This window comes from Cervus elaphus, chromosome 23 (genome assembly GCF_910594005.1).
Source record: "Cervus elaphus chromosome 23, mCerEla1.1, whole genome shotgun sequence".
Taxonomy (NCBI): Eukaryota; Metazoa; Chordata; class Mammalia; order Artiodactyla; family Cervidae; genus Cervus; species Cervus elaphus.
In genome coordinates, this window is record NC_057837.1 from 37,870,151 (window position 1) to 37,883,027 (window position 12,877).

At 43.0% G+C, this 12,877-nt stretch overlaps 1 protein-coding gene across 1 annotated transcript in view; it reads left to right on the top strand.

Moving 5' to 3' along the window:
• PCSK2 (proprotein convertase subtilisin/kexin type 2) overlaps positions 1-12,877 on the top strand; it is a 232,919-nt gene that overhangs the window by 167,840 nt on the left and 52,202 nt on the right. The gene's annotated exons all lie outside the window — the stretch shown is intronic.

Here is a 12,877-nt window from a genome sequence, read left to right on the forward strand (position 1 = left end):
ACTGGTGTGGTAAGAAGGATCGAAGGAGTGTTTCGCAAGGAGTCACAGTCAAATTCTGCAATGCCATGTTAGCGAAGCCACCATGCCCAAGCATCTCAAAGAATACCGATCTCGGCCAGTGATATTCAAGTTAAGCCCGGGAATCCAAGGACCACCAACTAGTGCTGAAGAGGCTCTGGGGGATAAAAGGAAGTATTTCCAAGGTTTCAGTTTCTGGGGAATCCAGTCATCAAGTGATTTGTCTGTACACAGGGTGATGCTTATTTTCCTACTTCTAAGAGGAATGACATAATCAACAGAGAAATTCAAAAACAGATTGGACCTAGCTGTCAAAATCAGGGGAATTATCTTTCTCTTTGAAGGCATATTTGTTGGCTTAAGGCCTTGGATAAGAAAAATTCACTAAATAAAATCATGCTGTTATCAAAAGAATGGGTCAGACAATGTAGATGTCTAGTGAGGGGTGTCCCAGGGTGGGGGTTAAATTGTTATCTCAGTTCATACACTTGGATTTGGACAGGTTGACCCCTTGACATTTTAGGGAAGAAACCCACTACATGATTCATTTTTATCTGCGGGTGGTTTTTCTTTTAAACAACACATGGAGATTCGACGTTATGATTCTAATGCAGAGGCAAGACAGAGGAGTTAGCAGGGAGACCTCTGGGACCAGGCTGCCTGATCTAAGTCCCTGCTCTGCCCCCCTTCCATCTGTGTGACCTCAGGGGAAATACTCAGCCTCTCTGTGCCTCACACAGTCTGCTTGCTCAGAGGATGTGAGTGATAACAAGGGTACCACCACAGGAGGACATCACAGGAAGAGTAAAGAATCTGAAAGAGTCCATTGCACAAAATAAACACGCAACATGCATTACCTTTTTCTTATTACCTTCATATTGTTATTATTATGCCCAAAAATACACAGAACAATAGGTTATGCAATGAAATCTTTCTTCCACCCCAGACCCTGTGCCTCCCTCTAGACACAAAACAGAATAAAAAAGCTTTTATCTATCTCTTTTTTAATCTATCTTTATTTATGCATTTATTATCAACTATATTTTTCCTCTTCTATGCTCATGGGGGCTCACCACACACTCTTTTCTACACGTTGCCTTTTTCACTTAACATATCATGGGAAGGAATGATACCTTGCAGGTCATTTCCCTTGTTCTTTGCTGAAATTGCAGCTTTGCACTGTGTGGCTGCACCGTCACTGATACAGGTCATCCCTCATGCGGGACACAAGTCATTTCTGGTTTTTCACTTTTACAATCATGCTGCCATGAACACACTTAAAAATTCAAATCTTTCATATACATACAAGTATACCATTAGGGTATATACAGCAGGGGCTTTCCTGATAGCTCAGTTGGTAAAGAATTTGCCTGCAATGTGGTAGATCCCAGTTTGATTCCTGGGTCGGGAAGATCTGCTGGAGAGGGAAAGGCTACCCACTCCCGTATTCTTGGGCTTCCCTTGTGGCTCAGCTGGTGAAGAATCCACCTGCAATGCAGGAGACCCTGCTTTGATTCCTGGGTTGGGAAGATCCCCTCGAGAAGAGAAAGGCTACCCACTCCAGTATTCTGGTCTGGAGAGTTCCATGGACTGTACTGGGGTCACAAAGAGTTGAACACTACTGAGCAACTTACACTTCACTTCACTTCATACCATTAGGATAGATTCTTTTTTTTTAATTAATGAATTTATTTTAATTGAAGGCTAGTTACTTTACAATATTGTAGTGGTTTTTGCCATACATTGACCTGAATCAGCCATGGGTGTGCATGTGGCCCCTGTCCTGAATGCCTCTCCCACCTCCCTCCCCATCTCACCCCTCAGGGTCGTCCCAGTGCACCAGCCCTGAGTACCCTGTCTCATGCACTGAACCTGGACTGGTGATCTATTTCACATATGATAATATACATGTTTCAGTGCTATTCTCTCAAATCATCCCACCCTTGCCTTCTCCCACAGAGTCCAAAAATCTGTTCTTTATCTCTGTGTCTCTTTCACTGTCTCACATATAGGGTCATCTTTCTAAATTAGGATCGATTCTTACAGGTGGGATTCCTGGATCAAAAAGTCTGTGCATCTTTTATTCTGATAGAAATTGCCTATTTCCCTCCAAAAAGATTACACCCATTTACATACCACCTACCGAGGTACACAAGTGTGTCTTTCTTCTCATATTCAGGAGTATTTTAAATGCATAAGATAAAATCCATAGGATAATCAAAGAAAAGCAATTATACTGAAACAGTTATCAAAAGATTTAAAATACGCTTTTGTGACATGGTAATGTGTATCCTTCTTTATATATGCACTATATTAAAAAAAAAAATCTAGTGCCAGATAGGAGTGAGTAGAAAAGATATTTCAGCAAGTCTGCAACAGTTATAACCTGGTAGAAAAGTACATATTGGTGGCATACTCGCAGGTCTTGCTACTAATATTGTGACCCATAGTCTACACCCACAAAGAAGGAAACACTAATTTTGAGTTGGCAGCTGGCGAAAAAAAAGATGTAAATTTTTTCCAAACAAGTGTTGGACCCTGGGCAGAGTCAGCTCTTGGAGATTTATTCCAATGAGTGGCAGCTTCTCCTCTCCTTCTTCTCCTCGGGTCAGCCCCAGGAATTCTCACTTCTAGGGAGCTATTAAAATTCATGTGTGGGAACTAGCCTGTATCTAGTCTAAGACAGGCTTCATAGACCTTTTAAAGCATTGAGAGGAGAGAAAGAAGGCATGAGCAAGCAGAGACACTGCTAAAGGACCATCCAGAGGTGCTGCCTTGAGTGTGTCTTAGAGATAGTAACAGACCCACTTCTGCCGTCAGTATATCTGCTCCCCTACCCTACAGAGTTTTGGAGCATATTAAATAAAGCAATAGAACTTAAAGTCCTTTGAAAAACTTAAAGGCACTCTATGAACTTAAGGAGGGGAAGGCAATGGCACCCCACCCCAGTACTCTTGCCGGGAAAATCCCGTGGATGGAGGAGCCTGGTAGGCTGCAATTCATGGGGTCGCTAAGAGTCAGACATGACTCAGCAACTTCACTTCCACTTTTCACTTTCATGCACTGGAGAAGAACATGGCAACCCACTCCAGTATTCTTGCCTGGAGAATCCCAGGGACAGGGGAGCCTGGTGGGCTGCCGTCTATGGGGTCGCACAGAGTCAAACACGACTGAAGCGACTTAGCAGCAGCAGCAGCATGAACTTAGGGTGCTATGTTAGCCATTAGGAATTAATATTATGATTATCTCCTCTTATGTTTAGTGCGGGCTTCCCTGATAGTTCAGCTGGTAAAGAATATGCCTGCAATGCAGGAGACCACAGTTCGATTTAGGGATCGGGAAGATCCCCTGGAGAAGGGATAGGTTATCCGTTCCACCATTCTTGGGCTTCCCCGGTGGCTCAGATTGTAAAGAATCCTCCTGCAACGCAGGTGACCTGGGTTCGATCTCTGGGTTGGGAAGATTCCCTGGAGAAGGGCACGGCAACCGCCTCCAGTGTTCTTGCCTGGAGAATCCCTGTGGACGGAGGGGACAACCAGACTGAACGACTAAACAACCTAGACCGAACAACCAAGCACAGCACCGCACAGCTTCTCTGGTGGATGGAACCTCCCCACATCTGCCAACAGGAGTGACATCAGGGGGACTTCCCTGGTGATTCAGTGGGTAAGACTCCACACTCCCGACACAAGGGGCCCAGGTTCCAGCCCTGGTCAAGGAGCTAGGTCTTGCATGAACTAAGACCCACTGCAGCCAAATAAATAAATAATTTTTTAAAAAAAAATTTAAGAGTGACATTAAGACCAAAGGATGGAACTGCACAGCTTTGGAAACTAAAAAGGACAATGGTCCAGACATGGCTTGGACCTACATTCCTCTCACCTGGAACATAGTCCATGCCATGCTAATTCACTTCAGTCATGTCCAACTCTTTGCGACCCCATGGACTGTGGCCGACCAGGCTCCTCTTTCCATGGGATTCTCCAGGCAAGAATACTGGAGTGGGTTGTCATCTCCTACTCCAGCGCATGGTCCAGTGAATAGCTATTGACGTGCTGTTGAAATCTCCTGGTGATTGTAGGAGGTGTCCAATCCACAGAGAATGTTCTATCACTGGAAAAACACATGACTCTGGAAATCTTCGGAGTATAGAAGAAAGATTTCCAACAATTTTCTGACTATGCACCTTTTAAAAAAAAATTTTTTTGAGTGCTAGAGAAATGTTAAATTTCATTAAGTTTTACTGCTAGACTTAAGATATACATAAATCTCTTTAATGTTGGTTTCAGTCAAAAGTGAGCTGAACATGATCGTTAAACCAGTGCATGTGGGAGAATGAATTGAGGAAAATTCAAATATGCGCCGTTGGAAACTTTCCAACGTGACCACATCAGATGCAAGAAGGCGCAGAGCAAAATTCTTCAGACTCTAGTGGCCTGGGCACTTTTCTGCTCAATTTCCATACAGATGAGCTTTGTTCTAGGATGATAAGGTTGCAGTTTGAGAGTCTATCTGGGAAGCTTGCTCCTGTCTCATTAGTCCCTAAGCACAGAGCAATTTCAACTGATACTTTTACCAGCTCCTAGCTGGGTTATGTGGTTAAATGCCTTGAGAGAAAAGAGCAAGCCAGAATAAAGGGACAAATGCAACCTACGCTCTTGTTCTGAGTGCCTATTGCTGTGAAATTACACCGGCAACTAATCACATGCCATGATGTACCATTAGCACAAACTCTCACTGCATGAGATATTATTTGAGTCTGGAATTACCTGACATCTCACAGAGACACATTGTCTCCCTGGTACAATTCCTCTGTGGTCTTGGCTTATACATGACTGTAACTAGATAGATTTATTTCTTGCTGTGGCTCAAACACATGCTAGTCCTTACCTGCGTTCCTGTGAAATTGAAAAAAAGCTCCCCCTACCGGTGGGTGAGCTGCAAAACAGCACCTCCTTCTAGGGAACTTTGACCATAGGGAGCGCTGTCCACAATGATTTTGGAGCCCAAGAAAATAAAATCTGTCACTGCTTCCACTTTTCCCCCTTCTATTTGCCATAGAGTGATGGGACCTGATGCCATGATCTTAGTTTTTTGAATGCTGAGTTTTAAGCCAGCTTTTTCACTCTCCTCTTTCACCTTCATCAGCAGGCTCTTTAGTTCCTCTTCGCTTTCTGCCATTAGAAGAGTGTCATCTGCATATATGAGTATATTGATATTTCTCCCAGCAATCTTGGTTCCAGCTTGGGATTCATCCAGCCTAGCATTTTGCGTGATGTACTCTGCATAGAAGTTAAGTAAGCAGGGTGACAATATACAGCCTTGTCATACTTCTTTCCCTATTTGGAACCAGTCCATTGTTCCAGATCCTGTTCTAACTATAGCTTCTTGATCCGCAGACAGATTTCTCAGGAGACAAGTAAGGTCGTCTGGTCTCATCTCTTAATTCTTCAGTTTATTGTGATCCACAAAGTCAAAGGCTTTAGCATAATCAATTAAGCAGAAGTAGCTGTTTTTCTGGAAATCTCTTGCTTTCTCCATGATCCATCAAATGTTAGCAATGTGATCCCTGGTTCCTCTGCCTCTTCGAAACCCAGTTTGTACATCTGGAAGTTTTCAGTTCACGTACAAACTAGGGCTTGAAGGATTTTGAGCATAACCTTGCTAGCATGTGAAATGAGTGCAATTGTGTAGTAATTGGAACATTCTTTGGCATTGCCCCTCTTTAGGATTGGAATGAAAATTGACCTTTTCCAGCTCTGTGGCCACTGCTGAGTTTTGCAAATTTGCTGGCATATTAAGTGTAGCACATTAACAGCATCATCTTTTAGTATTTTAACTACTCACCTAGAATTCCATCAGCTCTGCTCGCTTTGCTCATAGCGATGCTTCCTAAAGCCCACTTGAATTCATACTCCAAGATGTCCAGCTCTAGGTGAGTGATCACACCATCATGGTTATCCAGGTCATTAAGACCTTTTTTGTATGGTTCTTTTGTGTATTCATGCCACCTCTTCTTAATCTCTTGTGCTTCTGTAAGGTCCTTACCATTTCTGTCCTTTACTGTGCCCATCCTTGCATGAAATGTTCCCTTGTTATCTCCAATTGTCCTGAAAAGATCTCTAGCCTTTCCCATTCTATTGTTTTCCTCTATTTCTTTGAATTGTTCATTTAAAAAAGGCCTTCTTATCTCTCCTTGCTATTTTCTGGAACTCTGCATTCATTTGGGTATATCTTTCCCTCTCTCCCTTGCCTTTTGCTTCTCTTCTTTTCTTAGCCATTTGTAAGGCCTCCTCAGACAACACTTTGCCTTGCATTTCTTTTTCTTGGGGCTGGTTTTGGTCACCATCTCCTGCACAGTTTTATGAACCTCTGTCCATAGTTCTTCAGGCACATTGTCTATCAGATCTAATCCCTTGAATCTACTTTTCACCTCTACTGTATAACCATAAGGGATTTGATTTAGGTCATACCTGAATGGCCTACTGGTTTTCTCTGCTTTCTTCAGTTTAAGCCTGAATTTTGCAATAAGCAGCTGATGATCTGAGCCACAGTCAGCTCCAGGTCTTGTTTTTGCTGACTGTATGCTGCTGCTGCTGCAAAGTCACTTCAGTCATGTCTGACTCTGTGGGACCCCATGGCCTGCAGCCCACCAGGTTCCTCCGTCCATGGGATTTTCCAGGCAAGAGTACTGGAGTGGGGTGCCATTGCCTTCTCTGTTGTTGACTGTATAGAGCTTCTCTATCTTTGGCTGCAGATAACATAACAAATCTGATTTCGCTATTAACCACCTTGTGATGTCCATGTGTAGAGTCGTGTCTTGAGTTGTTGGGAAAGCAAGTTTGCTACGGCCAGCATGTTCTCTTGACAAAACTCTGTTATCGTTTGCCATGTGTCATTTTGTACTCCAAGGCCAAACTTGCCTGTTCTTCTGAGTATCTCTCAACTTCCTACTTTTACATCCCAATTTCCTATGATGAAAAGGACTCCTTTTTTAGGACATTTTTTTAATGTTAGTTCTATAAAATGTTGTAGGCCTTCATGGTCAGCTTGGTCAGCTTCAGCTTCTTTGTCATCAGTGGTTGGGGCATAGTCTCAGAATACTGTGATGCTGAGATGGTTTGCCTTGGAAATGACTTAAAATCATTCTGTCATTTTTGAGGTTGCATCCAAGGACTGCATTTTGGACTCTTTTGTTGACTAGAAGGGTTAGTCCATTTCTTCTATGAGATTCTTATCCACGTAGTAGATGTAATGGTCATCTGAATTAAATTTGCCCATTCCCATCCATTTTAGTTCATTGATTTCTAAGATGTCAGTGTTCAATCTTGCCATCTCCGGCATGACCACATCCAATTTATTTTGATTCATGGACCTAACAATCCAAGCTCTATACAATGTTGTTCTTTACAGCATTGGACTTTACTTTCATTGCCAGACACATCCACAACTGGGCATCATTTCCTCTTCAGCCAAGCTGCTTCATTCTTTCTGGAGCTATTAGTAATTTCTCTCCACTCTTCACCAGTAGCATATTGGACACCTTCCAACCTGGGGTGCTCATCTTCCAGTGTCATATCTTTTTGCCTTTTCATACGGTTCATGAGGTTCTCCAGGCAAGAATACTGGAGTGGATTGCCATTTCCTCCTCCAGTGGACCACGATTTGTCAGAATGGTCCTATGACCATCTGTCTTGGGTAGCCCTGCTCAGCATGGTTCATAGCTTCATTGAATTACACAAGCCCCTTCTCCATGACAAGACTGTGATCCATGCAGGCAAATTCTTTCTGTAAAAGATAGTAAATATTTTAAGATTTGTAGGCTTCTGTCACAACTACTTAAATCTGCTGTTTCAGTGTGAAAACAGCCATATGCAACCCATAAGCAAATGAACATGATTATGTTCCAATAAAGCTTTATTTAGAAAAACAAGTGGTGGGCTGAATGTGGCTCAGGAGTCATATTTTGTGGCTTTTGACATAGACGATAAAAGAAGGTAAAGCAGATGATAAAAGCAGAAGTACGAGGTCATCCATAGGGTGCTTGCCGGCTCATATCCCTTCCTTCCTTCCTTCTACCCTCACAGCAATCAAACGGTTACCATTTTGTCATTTGCATTTTAAAGATGAGGAAAACTTCAGTTTCCAGAAACTATGAATATTGCCAAGACCAAATAGCCTGGTTCAAAACCAGATCTGTCTGATTTAATGCCTCTTTTCCTTCCCCTACTCCAAGCTGACACCTGCAGACACATCCACTCATACAACCCAGCAAGGAAACTCCAATGGTCCCAGAGCAGGTAGAGTCCAGATTGGGAGGTCAGGTTGGCAGTGCCAGAGCTGAGTTCAGTCTCAGAGGTCTCAGAAGCTTCTCTGAAAATGTTACAGCAATTCAGACATGGTTGCCACCAGGTCCACCACCAGCTTCCACGGTGAGACCAGCCCAAGTATCAGACATGCCTTTAATGGCAACACCTCAGATATAATGGGGTCAGAAGATTTTGAGAAAATTTGTAAGCACCTTGTCCTTACCAAGCCAAAAGGGCAGACAAACCAATCTGATGGGAAATGCACAGTGTAAACAGGTAAACCCATAATTATTAAATTTCTTTTCTGAGAGCTAATCTAGTATTTTGGGGGCTCCAAACTCATGGCAGACAGTGACTGCAACCATGAAAATTAAAAGACACTTGCTCCTTGGGAAAAAAACCTATGACAAACCTAGACAGCATATTAAAAAGCAGAAACATTGCTTTGCTTACAAAGGTCCGTATAATGAAAGCTATGATTTTTCCAGTAGTCATGTATAGATTTGAAAGTTGGACCATAAAGAAGGCTGAGTGCCAGAGAATTGATGCTTTTGAATTATGGTGTTGAAGTCTCTTGAGAGTCCCCACCTTGGACTGCAAGGAGGTCAAACCAGTCAATCCTAAAGGAAATCAGTCCTGAATATTCACTGGAAGGACTGATGCTGAAGCTGAAGCTCCAATACTTTGGCCACCTGATGCAAAGAACTGACTCATTGGGAAAGACCCTGATGCTGAAAGAAGATAGAAGGCAAGAGGAGAAGGGGACAGAAAAGGACAAGATGGTTGGATGGCATCATCAACTCAATAGACATGAGTTTGAGCAAGCTCCAGGAGATGCTGAAGGGCAGGGAAGCCTGGTATGCTGCAGTCCCTGGGGTCAGAAAGAGTCAGACATGACTGGGTGACTAAACAACAATAACAATCCAGTGTTGGGGCTATCCAGGTGGCACTAGTGGTAAAGAAGTCATCTGTCAATGCAGGAGATGTAAGAGGTGAGGATTAGATCCCTGGGTTGGGAAGATCCCCTAGAGTAGAAAATGGCAACCCACTCCAGTATTCTCGCCTGGAAAATTCCCTTGGACAGAGGAGCCTGGTGGGCTACAGTCCATGGGGTCGCAAAGGGTCAGACACAAGCATCTGAGCAATCTAGCGTTACTTTCTGACTATGCATTCAAGTATTCAGAAACTAAAACTTAGAAATACTAATTACTGGATGGATTCTTTCCCCCTGCACTCAACTCCTAAAGAATAAATGAGCCATTATCAGAAGTTTCTTCCAGAAATAACTTGCAGAGATGCCCTGAGGTCATTTTGGATTCAACCCAATCTTCCAACTCTCTCCACTATGGTACAATGATAATTCAAGTTCTTAATGGTGACTCTGAATCAGCCTGACCCTGAATCATCAATGATTAAATTATGTTCACTAAACAGCTAGTATTTTCTAAAGGAAAATAGACTAATGTATTTTTGAACAACGTTACAGAATTCAAACCAAAACAAGCTTCTGGCTTAGCCTTGGATTCCCAAGTATTCAATCTACAGAGACTCCACTTCCTCCCAAACATCCATGTTAATGGACATTTTAGAAAATTCCAGTATAATCCAAGGCCAGTTTAATTTATTCCTGTACACAGACAATTTTATGGATGACAACATTGTAGTTCAGATCAATAAATGATTTGGTTTGGGCTATAAAATTATAAACAGAACCCTTGCAAAAAGTTGCTCATCCTTTCTTGCTATAAACCATTTGACTTTTAGCCAGAAAATATATGACCAAACAAAAACAACTGTTTGCCTTCCTTAATATGCAGTCTCAACATAGACTATTACACAAAGAATTAGCATTAGTCATCAAATTAATTGTAAAGACAACAAATTAAAGTTTCTGTGTCTTCATCCATTTCAACCTTCAGAGGTGAAGCTGACCTCAGACAATACATGGTCTTTCTTCTTGCTATAAAAGTGGTCTCGGAGTCTGTGTCTTCTCAGAATCAAACTCTGCTGGCAGAACTCTCCAGTTCCTCACTCCGCCCCCAACCCACCTCATGGCAAGCCATTTTCTCCAGAACCAGGACTTAGAGCCACAGACCTCAGCCCAGACCTCAGGACGCAGTTGTGAGTGAGAAACCTGGAGAAATGGGTCAGCTGCTTAGGCAGCAAACCCAGAAGTGTAGAAAATTCTGGTTTTATTTTTCCTCTAGTGGAATTTAATTTCTATCCAACAACCTGCTCTACCGATGGTAGAAATTTGACATTGTCCTGCTCAAGTTTTGCCCCCACCCTCCTGCCTCCACCCTCAAGCTTCAAGGACTAGCACAGAATCAAGGAGAGGGAGTGGGGTCCCAGACCTCTCGTCTCATCACCTCTCCACCTTGGAACCAACAGCTGCAGCCCCACCCCCACGGGCTTCAGTCACCCCTTCTCGTGTATTCTCTCTGAACCCTGGATCCTCACTGCCCTGACCCCTGGACTTCCCGGGGCAGCTGGTTCTCTCATCATGTTCTCACTAATCTCAGCCTCCCAAGATGATTCCGCTGCTTCCTGCTCTGCGCTGTGCATCACAGAGCACAGAGGGGGGCCACCCCAGGTCCCTCAGCCAAGACACCCCACAGAGCTGCTTCTGGTCCTCAGCTCCTGTCCTGGGATGAGTCCCGGACCTCTCTGAGGTTCAACATTCCAATGCATCCCCTTCCCACTCCAGGAGCCCAGCTCAGAAGAGAGAGGTAGTGCTCAGAGTCCCCTCTGAGGGCCTCACGAGAGCTAGTCCATGAATTTTCCATTCAGCTCACCTTAGACTGGGGCCTTTTAATCTCTTTTACAGAGAAACAAACCAAGCTTAGCAAATAATCTTCCAAATCAACTGTTTCAAGTTTCAACCTCAGCTTTGAAACCCAAAAGATAAAGTATTACTTTGTATTCCTCTTGATATTCCCAGTCCACCAACCCTACCTAAGGATGCTCTCATCTCAAAAATTCAGGGAAGTTTAGAGGTAACCAAACATACTTAGGGAAGAGGAAGAAGTTACTTTTTAAATAGTATCCCTTGAAAGAACTGCATCTAAATAGCTCAAGAAAATTCAAGGAAAAAAAAAAAAGCCAAATCTGAGAGGGTCTCCCAAAGATGGGATTATATTAATGGTGAATGCAGGTGATTTGGGTATTTGCCAATAATTATGGCCAGTGGAGACAGGCCGTTATCCTCTCTAAAGCCAGGAACTGAAGGAAGACCTAGATTCTAGAACACAGATAGCCATGTTCAGTGCCCAGTATACAATGACTGGTCCAAATTTTGAATGGAATAAGGAATTGTTTTTCAATGAATATGACGTTTCCTTTATATCATTGAATAAATTCTAGACCTCTATCATGTAACAGTCAACAATACAGTATTATATACTATAAAATATGTTCAGAGGATAGATTTCATGGTAAAAGTTCTTACCAAAAAAAAGAACACAAGGACATTTTTGGAGGTAATGGGTATGCTGAGTACCTAGGTTGTGGTGATGTTGTCATGAGTATATACACATGTCCAGACTCAGCAAGATGAATGTATGGGATATTTTGTGTATCAGTTATACCTCAATAAAGCTAAAAACTTTCAAGTGAAAGAAGTTTAAACAAATTTCAAGGTGACTTCTGCCCCAAGCACATTTATTTTAATACATTAGTATTATGATTCAGGTCGTTCCAGCTCCTGATGGCCCTTTGCCATCCAACAAATGGAAACCCAGACTCACGGAACTGGTCAATTTGCTCTTAAAAACATCATGCAAACATCATGTAACACTATTACAAACTATAGTGTTTTGTCTCATAAAAGGGCACAACTCCTGAAAATGTCTCAGGTTGCCTTGGAATTGAGACATTTCCAAGCTGGAATATGCATCTAACCCAGTGATTCCCAGCCAAGTGGATACTGTGGACCAGGAAACCATCTGGGATCTTGGTTGCAGACCTCAAAAACAAAGTAGTGAGGGTGGGATGAGATGAGAGGCGCTTCATGGAACTCCGCATCCCTGGGCAACCAACAAGGCAGAGGGGAAGCAAGGGATTAGCCACCCGATAGTGGGGGACCATCTCCCATCATGGACCAAAATAAAAGGCTGACCAGTTGAAGACCGAGATGGAAAAAATTAAAACATGAAATCACTTAGAGACAAATTAACTGAGTACATAATTGATTTCTGAGGGGCAAGACTCTCAGAGGGAAAAATGGAGGTGCTGGACTGCATAGAATTTAAACTCCTCATTGTAACCTGAAGGGTTAAGAAGACCCTTGTTTACAATCCTGTATTTACTTGTTGGATTGATATCTGTCCCTCCAACTAGGCTGTAAGTCTCATGCAGGCAGGGATGTCAGCACTGTATTCCCATCCTTGGAAAAGTCCCTGGTATATGAAAGTGAAAAGTGAAAGTGGCTCAGTCGTGTCCAACTCTTTGCCACCCCGTGGACTATCCATGGAATTCTCCAGGCCAGAATACCGGGGTGGGTAGCCATTCCCCTCTCTAGGGAATCTTCCCAACCCAGGGACCGAACCCAG